The following is a 14,248-nucleotide window of genomic DNA, read 5'->3' as shown; positions in this document are numbered from 1 at the left end:
AACTAGGCTGGCCTTAAGCACAGAGAGATTAGCCCATCTCTGCCTCCCAAGTACTGGAGTTAAAGGTTTGTGCCATCACACCTGACCCCCCCAAAAAATTTTTTTAAAACGTTTTTAATTTTAAATAACAAAAACAAACAAACAAACAAAAAAACAACAACAAAAGGAAACCCTCCTGCTAGTTGGGCTTTTTATACAAGACCGCCTTGGAAAATCTCAAGGAGTCACATTCATGTCCACCCGGTGTGTCAGAGCCTTTGGCTTCCCGGTCAATGACTCTCAGACAGGCTGCACTCAGAAAACATAGGGAGTTCAGCGGCTAAGAGCAAGGAGGGTAGACACAGCCTCCGTTCAACAACCTGGAGAAAGTGGCAGGCCTTGCAGCCCTCGAGGCTAAAGCAAGAGAGCCAAAAAGTGCAAGAAAATAAAGCAAGAAGATGTAGCAAATGGCTTCCCTCTGGCGCCTTGGTTCCAAACCTTTTTCCTCTTTATTCTGCTGCCAGGTGGGCCCCAGCCTCAGGGCCTTTGCCTTGCAAATCTCCTCTGACAGCAACAGGGCACACTTTTCAGCTCTTGCAGGCAGAACAAATGGCGCTTCTCATAAGGCCTACCCGGACTATACTGCAGGAGCACCTGTTCCGGTGCCTCGGCCTCTTCTTCCGGTTCGCTTAATTTTTCTCTAAACCTTGCCCTCTCGCAGCATTTTGCACATTCGTTTTTATTAATCACTAATGCCCCCCAATCATCTGGAATAGCGCCCGGGGCATAGCAGGCACGTGAGAAACAGTTCTCTCGGTGGTGAATACATTTCTCTAGGCCTGATGGTGAGGCCTGTGGTTCTTACAGCTACTTCACAGGCTAGGCAGGAAAGTCACGAGGTCGAGGCTGGGACACTTAGCAAGGTTCCGTCTCGAAATAAAAAAGGGGGCGGGGGAAGCTACATGATTTCAAAAAATGGTACAAGGACTGGCAAGAGGGGCTGCGGGGTGGTGGGGAGGAGCAGAAGCCAGGTCACCTGAGTTCTATCCGTCCCAGTAATCTCCCGCAAAAGAAAAAGCAATAGAAATGGCAAAACGAGTCCGGGACGGACTGCCAGACTGGGCCAAGCTAGAACCCTGCCCTGAGCAGATTCCTGAGAAGGGCTTGACCTTTTCAAAGAAGAACATCTAGCGTTTAATGATTCGCCTTACGTCCTTGGGCACTTCCCAGTCCCCCCTCCCCCCCAAGCTTCAGTTCCTGCTTCAGAGCTTTAAATGCTGTACACTCCTCTCAATAAACAGACCTTGACAAGGACACTGTTTGGTCCCGCTCCTCTTCGCCGTTCTCCCACAGGTATGGGTCCCCCTCGACCCCTACGAATAACTGAGTCCCCGCTGGCAGGGGCAGCAACGAACCTTGAAGCTGACAAAAAAACGGAAAGGCACAGCCACTCTGAAGCAGAGAAGGAGAGGGACAGGAGCAGAAAGAGCCCATTGGTGAAGCCATTGGGGGAGGAATGAGTACCAAGGCCCTGCCCAACTTTCAAGCCTGCACCATTGGGCACCGGAGCCCTGGAGAAGAGTTATGATAGCCAGTCTGTGAGGGCCAGCGCAAGTGGAGAAGGGTGGACAGTGGTCATGGAGGGACATACAGCGAGAGTTGGCCGGCTTTATCCCCATCCGCCGTACTTACTTGCTCTGGTCAGACTGGGAAACTGAGGCACAAAGAAGGAAGCATGTACTCCACCCACCAGACAGGACTTGAGGTGTCAGAGAAAAGTTACAGACCAGGAGTTCTTGCGCGCGGTCAAGGAAAGCCAGGAGCTTTTCTAACTTACGCCAAGGAAGCTGCTGTGAGCTGTCATCCGGGTCCAAGCCTGGGGCCGGAATTTGCTTTTCCTCTCACCCACCCAGACTTTCCTCAGTTTTCTTTTCCTCCTTCTTGGTCCCAGACGGAATAGTTTCCATGTTGCACCCATTCCCGAGAATCATTTCTCTAAGAATGGTGGATGGAGGTTCTGGGTGGGACATTTGGGTAGCCACCGCCATCGTCATTCTAGGCAGCGTGGAGAGGAAATGACAGTGAGGTGACGCTATACAGAGAGAAGGAGAGAGGATTGTGTCGAAAGGGAGGTGGCATCTATGTGGAGTGGAATTTAGCATACGTGGCTATCAACAAACAGCCTCTATTGATGTTGAGAAACACGGGCATAAGTAAATTGTCGTTCCGGTCTCTGTCCCAAAGCAGAGGTCCAAATGGAAGGGGATTTCATCCCTTCTTCCCCTCCCGTGATCTCATTAGAGGCCTGCATGCCTGGGGTACTGTTGCTGGGCTGAGCCCTCCAGCCTCCTGTCTCTCCTCAGAGGCGGTTCAGTTACTTTCCCACAAATGGAGCCTGCTCTGAGCTTGTGTGGCTCTCACAACTGCTCGGCATGAGTTATACCTGAGCATTTATTCCTTCTTTTCACTCTGCAAGGCTGAAGCAGTCTCTACTTCCAGCAATCAACTTTCACCCAGTATTCCTTTTTTTTTTTTTTTTTTTTTTGGTTCTTTTTTTTGGAGCTGGGGACCGAACCCAGGGCCTTGCGCTTCCTAGGCAAGCGCTCTACCACTGAGCTAAATCCCCAACCCCCAGTATTCCTTTTTAATTGTATTATTGTATTATTATTTTAGGTGTTGCTTCTTTGACCATCCTGGAACTCTCTATGTAGGGCAGGCTGGCCTCGCACTTACAGAGATCCCGTCTCTGCCTATCACATGTTGAGATCACCACTGCGCATGCGCCCCTCCCCACCTTTTAATGCTGAGCTATTTCCAAAGCCTCCTCCTCCTTCTGTACTCTGTGGACTGCCTGCCTCACTTACGGACAGGCTGGAATCCCCTTCCCCCTGACGGGACACATGCAGTGGGCACCTGATTCGGTAGGAAACAGACACAAAGTCTTAGGATCGACCACTATCTCAGACTTTAACATTAGCTGCTGACCTCTTGGGGACCGAGATAAAAGTAGTGATGGGGCTGTCACTCAGTTAAGCGCTTAGCTAGGATGCACGAAACCCTGCATCTGTACCCTCAGAACTCTGCAAGCCAGATGTGGTGAGTCCGAAGTTCAAGGTATCCTCAACTACTTGCTAAGTTCCAGACACGCCTGGAATATACGAGATTATAACCAAAGGAGTAAATAACAGAAGGAAAGGAAAGGAAAGGAAAGCTACGGTTTGGGCAGCTGTTGGATAAATTTATACAACTATATATATGATTATAGATATATATGATTCAAATCATAGATTAATGCTGATGACACTGTTACCCAGGCTCTGATCCAGCCACTTTCTATTAGCTTAGAAGGAAAGCAGTTTTCTTGTACAAGAGCTAGGACCCCAAAGGGTGGAAGGAATTATGGCCCTCAAAGCTTCTCCTTGGGAAACTCATAGGCACAAAGACTTTTATTAGGAAGAAATAAAATGTGCAGTCTCTGGTTTACTGTTGTTTCCTCCTCTTCCTCCTCTCCCTCCTCTTCCTCCTCCTCCTCCTCTCCCTCCTCTCCCTATCCCTCCTCCGCTCCCTTCTCTCCCTCCTCCTCTCCCTCCTCTCTCTCCTCCTCTCCCTCCTCCTCTCCCTCCTCCTCTCCCTCTCTCTCCTCCTCTTCCTCGTCTCCTACCTGACAGTGTACTCAGTCTCTACCTCCCAGGCTGGTGTCTGTATATTTGTATGCACGTAGGGTTTTCACTCTGTTTGTGGTACAAAGTCTGGTCCAGTTGTCCAGGCAGGACTGGAACTCTTCCCTCAGTCTCCGGAGTGCTAGGACTGCAGGTATGTGTCACCAAGCTCCACCCTGCAGCTCTTTACAATGACACAGTACTTTTCCACAATTACACTTCTCAGCAGTTTGGGCCTTTTATGTTCGTTGAGGCACTGAACTGAAGAACTACGGAGGTTACACAAACTCCTGTTATCTAAAGGTCACCCGTTGTTTTGAATTCTGTAAATTTCGATAAGTGTTTAGATATAGGCGTGGCCTCCAAAATTAGAATAGCAGGCACTGGGAGGGGCTGTCCCTTACAAAGGACTCTGCACAAAGGAGTGGCCTCTGCTTTGTCTCGGTCTGCCTTCACCTAAGCAGTTCAGATTCTTTTATGAGCCCCACCTTGATGTGTAACTGCTCAACTGACAGGCCGAGGTGGTGCACACCTTTAATTCCCCCAAGACTAACACACACACACACACACACACACACACACACACTCAGGAGGCCAAGGCAGGTAGTTTTCTGTGAGTTCAAGGCCAGTCTGGTCTAAAGCAAAAGCAAAACTTAGCAAAAAAAAAAAAAAAAAAAAAAACTTAATAAAGAGAACAGGATTTATCTTGGCTCATAGTCTAATAAGAGTACAGTTAATGGTGACAGAGAAAACATGATGATGGGGGTGGCCTTGCTGTGTGCAGAAAGCATGGGGAAGCATATGCACTCTGAGAGCAGAGAGAACATTGTGATCTTCAAATCATTTTTTCCTTTTCCCCCTTTTATACAGCCCAAGCCCGTGAGACAGGGTCACCATATCCAGGGTGGGTCTTCCTCAGTTAAAACTCTCTGGAAATTCCTTCATAAACTTACCCAAAGGTCTACCTTTTTTTTTTTAAGATTTATTCATTTATTATATATAAGTACACTGTAGCTGTCTTCAGATACACCAGAAGAGGGCATTGGATCTCTTTACAGATGGTTGTGAGCCACCATGTGGTTGCTGGGAATTGAACTCAGGACCTCTGGAAGAGCAGTCGGGTGCTCTTAACCGCTGAGCCATCTCTCCAGGCCCAAAGGTCTACCTTTTAGGTGATTATAAATTCAGTTACATTTACAAGAAAGACTCAAGGCTTGATACTTAGTATCTAGAATAGTAACTCAGTCAACAGAAGAGGAGGAGGAGGAGGAGGAGGAAGAGGAGGAGGAGGAAGAGGAGGAGGAGGAGGAGGAGGAGGAAGAGCTAGAGGCAACTAAACTGGGTGATCTAGGCAGTACTTGACTCCAGGATGCAACATAACTTCAGTGAAAGGCAGAATGGGTTCTCCTGGAGACCTGGGAAACAGAAAAAAAACAAAAAACCAAAAAAACATGGTTTAGAGAGCCCCATGGGCTGCCAACAGAGCTATCTGACCCTAACCTTTAAAGGATCCCAGCCTCAAGTGTCAGAGGACAGCCCAGAACCCCTGAGAAATGAACTCCACTGAGCAAGGGAGATTAGTAGTGTCTAGTAAAAATAAACCTAGTACGCTAATGCTGGGGCGAGAGAGGCTGAATAGAAAGAGGAGTCATTCAGAGGTACCTCTTACCTGTGACCCTGGCACTCCATGGAAGAATCCTTTACTATTAGTCAGAAGACAGGGAGTTCTAGACTCACTACAAATGACAGTCTCTGGAGTATGTGTTTCAGAGTACAGAGTGCCAGGATTACCTCAGTCTACCAACTCTTCAGAGCAGTGCCTCTCGGCCTCATCTGCCTACTCAAATCACATAGAAACTTATTGAGATCCTGAGCCCCAGACTGACTTCAGAATGGGTGGGAAAATCTCTGTGTTGATCACCATTTACTAAGGAATAAAGCTTCTCTTTCTTTCTTTCTTTCTTTCTTTCTTTCTTTCTTTCTTTCTTTCTTCCTTCCTTCCTTCCTTCCTTCCTTCCTTTCCTCCTCTTCCTCCTCCTCTTCCTCCTCCTCCTCCTCCTCTTTCTTCTTCTGGATTGTTTATTTTATTATTCTATGTAAGTACACTGCAGCTGTCTTCAGAAAAGACAGCATCAGATCCCATTACAGATGGTTGTGAGTCACCGTGTGGTCGCTGGGAATTGAGCTCAGGACCTCTGGAAGAGCAGTCAGTGCCCTTAAACACTGAGCCATCTCTCCCGCCCCCAGAATAAAGCTTTTGTAATGAGGGTTGAGAGGTGCACAAATCTATGGGGTGTAACTACTAGTCACTAGGAGTCAGTTTAATGCTGGCCATTTGGCAGAATGGTACCAGATTCTCCCCTAGAACCTAGGACCTTATTAGCCATGGGTTCTTGTTATTGGTCCTGGCCCCAGTAACAGCGCCAGGTGTGGCTTCATCCTGTGGGCAAGCCATACCAAAACATGCTTGGTTGCTTCCATGACACTTGTGCCACTGTTGCACCGGTGGGCATGTCTTGCCAGGCCAGTCTCATTAATAAAGCTCTTGGAGTTTACAGTTGGGTAAGACTGATGATCTCTGTTCCCCTAAGAGCATGTGTCACACCTCCTGACACAACGTAAGCTAGAGGGAAGAGATGAAGCTTCCAGGTGAGCTCCAGCTCTATCTATCCATGCTCTCTGACTCGGTTGTATCTGTCTTCAGCGAGAGGGTCTTGTCATCACGTTCTGAAGAGTACCAAAAGTACCGGGAATACTCTATAATGTTCATGTCCAATCGTCTGTGGGATCTCACTGGTCCATGACGCCAAAAGAGAAAACCCATTGTTGGCACTGAGGCTTTTGTTGTTAGTCCACAGTGTCTAGTAGGGACTTTTTTGTGCTTTGTTATAAGGTAACTCCATAACTTATTTCTTTCTATATGTGAATGTATACACTTTATGGAGTTTCTACAGTAGTCAAGGTCAGAGATGGTGGGATGCTCAGCCCTTAAGGGGCTATATGTATATCACATCTCCTCTTCCCAAGGCTCAGGAAGCATTGAGAAAGAAAGACCAGAAAGGCTGTAAAAGCCAGAGGCGGTGGGTAACTGGGAGGCCAGAGTGCCCTGGATCTGGGAGGAGCCAGTCTGGGACAGGAGAGAGGTCAAGTTGTGTCCAATCCCAGAAATCTCATCTGGAGAGCAGTAGGAGTGAGGACCACTCCCTCCCCTGTCCTGGATCTAAATGTCCTGTCCCTCGTAGTCCTGCACCCCCCACCTTTGTCTCCACCACAGTAGGTCAATCGCAGGTGGTCAGTCCTAGCCAGGTTAGGCTTCCCTTATAAGGTCATGTCCAGAGAGCGCCTGGAATCCCTCTTTATGCAAATAAGGCATTCCGAGCACCTCAGCCCCAGCCAATGATGTAGTCACCCCACAAGCCTCTACTCGTCCCCAATGATTTAAATAGCCTTTGCCCCCCCTCCCACCCCTGATTAAAGGAACTGCTCAACAAAGCCTCTGGAGAAGCTTGTTTCTCACTGCACTTGTCCGTTACCTGGGGTCTCCATCGTCTCCCCCACTCCTCATCCCACTCCCCAGGCCATTCCTGCCTCCTACACCCTCCCCTCAGGATCCCCTGTCAGAGTTTCAGGCTGACTGAGCCAGGGAGGACAGGAGAAGTGGAGGACTAACCACAGGTGACTACAAGGAACCCGTATCGTTCAAACCCAGAAGGCCGCTGCACATACAGATCTATAGTGATTGTGGCAGCGTGCACAAGACCCACAACATCTCAAACCAGACAACATCTCAGCATGGGTAGAGGAGGTGTGAGGGACGTTCCACCCCTCACTGAAAAAATGTTGGCAACTGGTAGCTCCTGAGAGAGAAGATTCTATTTACAGATACGTCCCGGGTAGGTCAAATGCCACCCGGAGGAGGGCCACACATTCAAAAGTATGTCAGCAGCACCAACTGGATTAGATGGGGCAGAACAGGCACAAAATTGGGTGGGTAGAGATGGGGTTCTGTCTGAGAGGAGTTGGGGGGGAGGTGAATATGATCAAATACATCTTAAGGAATTCTTAAACAACTACTACTTTTTTATTGTTAAAAATATTTATTTTGATAGTCTATCATAAGTCTATCGTATCCACTCTCCCTCAGATGTGTTGAAATGACGTCTCCTTTCTTATCCAGCCGGAGTACACACCTTCCATGTTGGATAGCATCCAAATCCAGATACTAAACACTACTTTATCCCAAAAGTAGGCTTAAAACTGACAGTTCAGGCATTCCAAGATCTGCACCCCTTGTTAATCCCAGGTAAATCACGAGAGGAATAAAGCCCCAGCGGGTGGCAAACTGGCTGCCCAAGAGCAGCTGCAGCCTCTGTTTGGTTTCTTTGCTCAGCTTCACTATGGCGGTGACCAGAGGAATGAGGAGCCTAAATTCTCCTCTAATATTGCAGAAAAGAGGGCTGGAGAGATAGCTCAGCAGGTAAGAGGACCCACTGCTCTTCCGAAGGACCTGGGTTTGATAGCTAGCACATACATGACAACCCACAACTGTGACTGCAGTCCCAGGGGAGCCAGTGCTCTCTTCTAGCCTCTGCAAGCACCTGGCATGCATGTGGTGCACAGACAATATGCAGGCAAAGCACCCATATGCATAAAATAAAATGAATAATTAAAATAATAAAATAATTAAAATTGTAATTGCAGAAAAATAAGTTTAAAGAGATGATGATGATGGTGATGATGATAATGATAATAGTAATACAATAATAATGGGAGGGCAGCTGTGTCATCACTGATTGTAATAACAACACTGAGACTCACTGGTCTCAAATGGGCTGCTTCATCTCTGTTTATAGCATGTCCCCCAAGAGACTCAGGCCCACTGTGTTGACAGGCAATTGAGTCACCTTAGCAAAAGCAACTGACCCCAAACTGCAGGTGTGGTCCTCGAAACTTGCAGAGGGTGATACTGGTAGCCAGAGACCAGGTTGACAGAGACGGCCAACAAGGAAAAAGAGAAGCACTCTGAAAGTCTCTTCAGACCCAGGGACAGCAGGCAGGGACAGAGGGGAATAGTTCCTGACTAGAAAATAGTTCCTCCTTCCAGGGTCAAATTTAATCGTGTTCCTCATACACCCTAAAGGAGAAAACAGTTACAGTACATTTCTATCACCACCACTACCCCATACCCCACACCCCCTACACTCCACCCTGAAATATTTAAAGGCAGAGGTCTGAGGTCTAGTCTCAGTCTTTCTTGATCTTTCTCTCCCTCCCTCTTTTCTTCTTTTTCATCTTCTATCTCCTCCTCCTTCAAAGTCTCATGTATCCCTGGCTGACTTTCAACACTGCACATGTAGCTGAGGACAGTCTTGAACTCCTGGTGTTGTAGGGTATCCACCAGAGAAGACTATCTGGTCATGGGTTTAAGCCAATAGAAAGTGTATTAGCTGGCACATGACTACACAGGCATTCAGTGTAGCCCCAAGTCTCTCTCAGGGTGAGCTTTTAAGCACAAAAACCATGTCTTGAGTTGACAATACTTCAGTTAGCAAGAACAGTTAGCCAGAAGCAGAACAATAGAAGTCAAAAAGCGAGGTTAGTATATTTAGAGACATTCCCATGATTATGGACTTTGATGAATTAGATCTTTGTTTTCATTTTTGGCAGGTGGTGCTGTCTACGTGCTGAGTTTTGCAGCCTGAATGGCTCTTCCAACATGGAGTCAGTTGTGCTTCAGTCCGGGGCTGTTACAATGGCCCTCCTGTTTCTACCTCCCAAGAGCTTGGTGCGCAGACGTACATCACCACACCCACTCAAAAGTTACTCCCTGAGCTTAGACTTCGTCAGCTACCACGTGGCAGCAATAACGGTACTTACGCCCCAGTGTCCAGTGAGAACTGCCTGAGAGAACTGCAGAGCCACTGGGACAATAACTTGCTTACGGGAGGTGCCCTGTACATGTGTATGCATGCACATGTCTATATGATTTGTGTATTAACTATAACTTTATATCTAAAATATACATGTATAATACACACATCACTATATACAATGTTTAGGTGCTCTGTGCTAGACGTTATTTTGGGCACTTCCGAGTTCCTCTTGAGTGGGAGGCCCATAGCTCTTGGGCATCTGGGAGTCACCTCCTTCCCAGGCATGGAGGCCCTCCCCAAATCAACCAGATCCTCGAACTTACCATCTACAGGGGCTGAGCCAGACTCAAGCCCTGTTAACTTCTAAACCTGCAGCTAGAAGCCCAGGGAAGCCGGTAGAGCTGGGGGTGGGCTCTTGTTCTTTCTGACTTTGAGGAGAGGTGAGAACACCCTTGCGGGTCCAGAGGAACTGGCCCAGCGTCACAGCTCCCCAAGTGGTCTGCCGATGTCCCTCCTGCTGCCCAGCCTGGGCACAGTCCCATGCCCGCCCTAGGGCCCTGAAGCCCTGAAACCTTGGGAGGGTAGTAATCCCTGGCCCTGCGGAGAGAGGGGACGAGAGGCCTACGGGAAGCCCAACGCCCCAGAGGGCTGGTCCTACTGCCCCGAGGCAGCAGGGAAGGCCTGTGCAGAGTCTCAGGTCCATACTGGAGGGTGACTCGGGCGGGATCCCGTGGGAGGGTGCGGCCGGGCGGGATCCCGCGGGAGGGTGCGGCCGCGCGGGGTGAAAGGACTGGCAGGCGCTGGAATCTCTGGGGGCTGTCTCATCCTCCTGCCTCTGAGTCACCGCAGCCTCCCTGGCTACGCAGAGAGCCCTCTGGAGGCCGCATCAGAAAGCGCAGCCTGGGTCCCTGGTTCCAAGTTGGATCTCTCTGTAGATGAATTTGAGGTTCAAGGGAGGAGGCAAACACAAACACCTCCTTATCAGTTGGTTTCCATCTCCCTCGACGCCCCACCCCCCGTCGGGGCGCGACACTAAATATGAGCATGTGAGCACTTAGCAGGCTCACAATTTGGACGCAGGTGGATTGCTTGCTTGGTCCCAACCTAATTCTTCTTAACTGACAACCCTCAGACTTGGGTAGTGTGCCCATCTCTCCCGTATTGGTCCTAAAACAGCAGAGAATCCATTGGAGATGAACCAGTGACCCCTAGCTGATGAAAGTGGCTAACACTTACCCAATACCATTGTGCAGAGCGTCTGCATACATTGTTTAATTCCCTTCATCTCCGTAGGAAGAAGATTTATTACCCTGCCTGTGTTCAGAAAGTAAATGAAGATTTAAGCCATGGCGCTACCCCATGTGTGGTTCGTTTGTTTGTTTATGGTGGGCTTTTGATGTTGTTATTGGTGTTGTTGTTTTTGAGACAGGGTTTCTCTGTGTAACAGCCCTGCAGCCCTAGAACTCGCTTTGTAGACCAGGCCAGCCTTGAACTCACAGAGATCACACGGCTGGGTAAAGGAGTGAGTCACCACGCCAAGTGCACATTCAGTATATAAGCGACACCCCACAATAATTTGGAGTGTAGGATTATTTCCCACTGACAGGTCAGCTAAGAGGAAATGAAGGTTCTTTTCTCCAGGTCTTACAGCTCTAATTCTCAGATATAAAGTTCTCATTTCTTTCGAACTCCGCGGTTACCCTCCATTCCATCCCACCACGCCCCTCCCTTGAGCAATAAAAGTGACTCACTCAACCTGCAGGCTCCAGCAACAGTGAGTCACTAACCCACCCTTCGGGTAGCCTTAGCATCCACAACAAACCCAAGCACCTCCCACCTCCCTAGCTCCACCCCCTCCACCCACCCTGACCTCCTAGAAGCAAGGGGGCTGGTGAGTGGTTTCTGGTTTCCCACACACTGTGTTTCCAGTGCCCAGGAGGGTGACTGTCCTGAGATTCAATGACGGGTTTGTGCTTCTGTACACACAAGGAGGGCAGACTGCTCTGATCAACCTTCCTAGGCATAGTGGAGATGCCTATAATCCCAGCATCACAGTGTTCTGAGGCAGGATCGCAAACTCTAAAACAGCGTCTGCCACACAGCAGAGAGCCTGGATTACTGAGCTTCCCTGCAAGAGAAAAGAGCTTCAGACCTCAGGTGACCACCCTGCTCCCTTTTGTGAGTCAAGAGAGGATCTCAGGAAACGGTGGTGCCTTGCCTGCATTACTCAAAGAATGTCAAGTTCTTAAAAAGTGAAAATAAGAAAAATCAAATGGAGAATGATTGGGTCCTTGAGAAGCCGACATGGGAGGATTTTTCAGTGTCACAAAAAAGCAGAGTGGCTAGTTTACAAGAAAAAAAAAAGAGTCAGTCACGTGAGTGAAACCCAGAAGAGGCTGCATTCTGAACCAGCAGGAAAAGGCTATCTCTGTATCAACACCATCACATTTCAATGGTTGTGAGACACAAAGCTCAAATCGCGGAGACAGAAGCAATGGAGAGCACTTTCCCCCTTGGCAGGCCAGGCTCAGATGCCTGCCTTCTCTTAAAGGCCACAGAAGATTGTCCACCCCACCCCTACCCCCAACCCCACTCCCAAGAAGAGAAGCTTTGAGGTTGATCTCCTAGCTCAATGGTTATGCACTGGTTTAGCAAATGTGAGGCTTTGGGTCACAGCACACACACACACACACACACACACACACACACATCACATACACACACCACACATACACACACCATATCACATACACACACCACACATACACACACCACATATACACACACACCACACATACACACTCACACACACACCACACATATACACACACCACACACACATAGTGGATCACATCTGTCTTTGGTTTGTTGGTTTTTTTTTGGTTTTTTTTGGAGCTGGGGACCAAACCCAGGGCCTTGCGCTTACCAGGGCCTTGCGCTTCCTAGGTAAGTGCTCTACCACTGAGCTAAATCCCCAGCCCCACATCTGTCTTTGTTATCCGAACACTTGGGAGCTAGAGGCAGGAGGATCAGGAGTTGAAAGCCAGACTCAGCTACACAATGGAGTTTGAAGCCAAGAAAAAAAAAAAGTAATAAAAAGAATACACCCAAACTGCAAACAATAGACATTGCCTGACGCATGGTGTTAGTGCAAGTCAAAGTCTTCCTAGGACCTCAAAACAAGATCGCACTGCTCCCAAAGAGAGGCAAAGCTTCCTCAAGTGGAAACAGGGTGCGATCAGGTGCATTTTTCTTGGGGAGGGTCACAAACTGTTTGCCTGGCTTCAGTAACTGAGTGTCCCTAACAGCTGGAAACCTCGCTGACATGATCCATCAATGAATGGCCCATAGAGTTTGGATCTATGGCCGTCAGTATATCATGGCTGTGGCACTTAACAGTACAAACATGCTCACCCAATCACCAGGGAGCAGAGGAGAAGGGGCGAATGCAGGCTGTGCGGACCTTGTGCGCCGAGCGCTGTCACTTGCTCTAGGCATTCAGACCAGCCATGAGTCGCCAGGTTAACTCCTACCCACTCTGCAAAGAGATGCTTGCTCCTGTGACAACGGCTGAGAGCGGCTGAGAGCTGAGAGCGCACGCGCCTGTCCGTTTAGCAAAACAAAAAGATCCCACTAAGAGGTTTTTTGCCTTCCATTCTCTACCTACTCTCCCCTGGGTCACCACACTCCACTACTGCAGCCCGGAACTGCTCTCAGCTCAGTCGTCTTCCCTCTCGAACATCCCCTGACCAGATTCTTCTCCTTTCTTGGGAACCTAGAGCCATAAGAACTTCCTGCACGTCCTGCAGCCAAAGTCACTCACCCACAACATAATCTACTCTTTCTTTCCTCCCCTGATCTACAAAGGACCTGTCCCTGCAAGTCTAGAGCGCCTCCTCAGGTGCCCTGGCCCCCATCCCTCCTCCTGGCCCACAGCTCCCCCATCCTGCCGACGCCCCATCTTTACTCCCTACCTCACAAGCTCTTCCCTTTCATGTCCAATAGCCTGTTGACATGTGGGGTTTGCTGCTGTTGTTTTTCTTTTCCGCGTGTGTGTGTGTGTGTGTGTGTGTGTGTGTGTGTGTGTGTGTGTGTGTGTGTGTGTGTACATCATTGACTATTTGATGTCTTTTGTAATTCCTTATGACTTTGGGATTGTTTTTTTCTGTTTCTGTAAAAAATTTGCTGGCATTTTGGTAGCCTTTATTTAGGCAGCGAACTGGTCACCAGTCTCCTTGCCACAACAAAGAGTTGGAAATGCACCTGAAGAAAGGGTTTATTTTGGTTCACGGTTTGAGAATATGGCGCCTCAAACAGGAAGATATGCCGAGGAGAGAATACGTGGCTGATCTTATCCACCTCCCTTCCCCACAGCCCCTCCTCCTGCAATCCCTTCCCCCTGCAGTGGTGGTTCTCAACCTTCCTAAGTCTGCAACCCTTTAACCCAGTTCCTTATGTGGTGGTGGCTATAAAACTGTTTTCATCGCTGTTTCCTAACTGTAATTTTGCGACTGTTGTGATTTCCGTGCCTGTGCACATATAGCCTGTGCGTGTGGCTAGACACAGCGTGGTCCATACACACGTAATGGGGTATTATTCAGCCTTAAAAGGGAAGGGACGACTGACACATGCTACGGCATGAATGAGCCCCGAGGACAGCATACTCAGTGAATAAGCCGGTCGTGAAGTAGCAAGTCCCGTGTGACTCCACTTCTGTGAGGTTCTCAGAGGAGTCAG

At 48.7% G+C, this 14,248-nt stretch overlaps 1 pseudogene across 1 annotated transcript; it reads right to left on the bottom strand.

Annotated features, from left to right (window-relative positions):
* Positions 1-7,872: 7,872 nt before the first annotated feature.
* LOC147995066 (mitochondrial import receptor subunit TOM7 homolog pseudogene) lies at positions 7,873-10,757 on the bottom strand (annotated as a pseudogene). Its single transcript, XR_015685861.1, has 2 exons — positions 10,748-10,757; positions 7,873-8,033 (listed from the first exon to the last, which is right to left on the bottom strand). The product of XR_015685861.1 is annotated as a mitochondrial import receptor subunit TOM7 homolog pseudogene (transcript).
* Positions 10,758-14,248: the final 3,491 nt, after the last annotated feature.

Source organism: Rattus norvegicus, chromosome 4, assembly GCF_021556685.1.
Source record: "Rattus norvegicus strain SHRSP/BbbUtx chromosome 4, alternate assembly SHRSP_T2T, whole genome shotgun sequence".
In the NCBI taxonomy this organism is placed as follows: Eukaryota; Metazoa; Chordata; class Mammalia; order Rodentia; family Muridae; genus Rattus; species Rattus norvegicus.
This window is presented reverse-complemented; position numbering and strand designations above follow the sequence as displayed.